The sequence below is a fragment of the Cucurbita moschata genome, unplaced genomic scaffold (genome assembly GCF_002738365.1).
Source record: "Cucurbita moschata cultivar Rifu unplaced genomic scaffold, Cmos_1.0 Cmo_Scf00011, whole genome shotgun sequence".
NCBI classification, from domain to species: domain Eukaryota; kingdom Viridiplantae; phylum Streptophyta; class Magnoliopsida; order Cucurbitales; family Cucurbitaceae; genus Cucurbita; species Cucurbita moschata.
Genome location: NW_019268527.1, coordinates 3221367 through 3221885, shown reverse-complemented (window position 1 = coordinate 3221885; position 519 = coordinate 3221367).

The following is a 519-nucleotide window of genomic DNA, read 5'->3' as shown; positions in this document are numbered from 1 at the left end:
AAAAAAAAAAAAAAAAAAAAAAAAAAAAAAAAAAAAAAAAAAAAAAAAAAAAAATAATAATAATAGTAGAAAGTGATGGAAGATGGTTCCGCACGTAAATTTATTTTACAAATTATCACTAAACTTATTATTCAAATAAAAACAAACATCTTTTTTTTTTTTTAAATTTTAATGAAAGCAATTATTATAATATTTCTTGTTGGATGAATATGAAATTCCATTTTCACTTTTTAAAGTTTTTTTTCTTTAAAAAATGAATTCTTTTGTTTCATAAAATAGAAAATGGTAACTTTTTTGGTTCAAAGAATAAAAAGGGTCGAACAAATTCCCAACAAAATGGTGAAAAGTGAAAATTTGAAGCAACAAATAGAAATATTAATTTTTTTATTGAGTTCAACTATTGGAGATGCTTTGAAAGATGATATATTGATGTCGATATATTGATGTCTGTATAATAAACTATGCTTAAATTGATATAAAAAAATATTACGTCAAAAATCAATTTATAAATTTAAATCC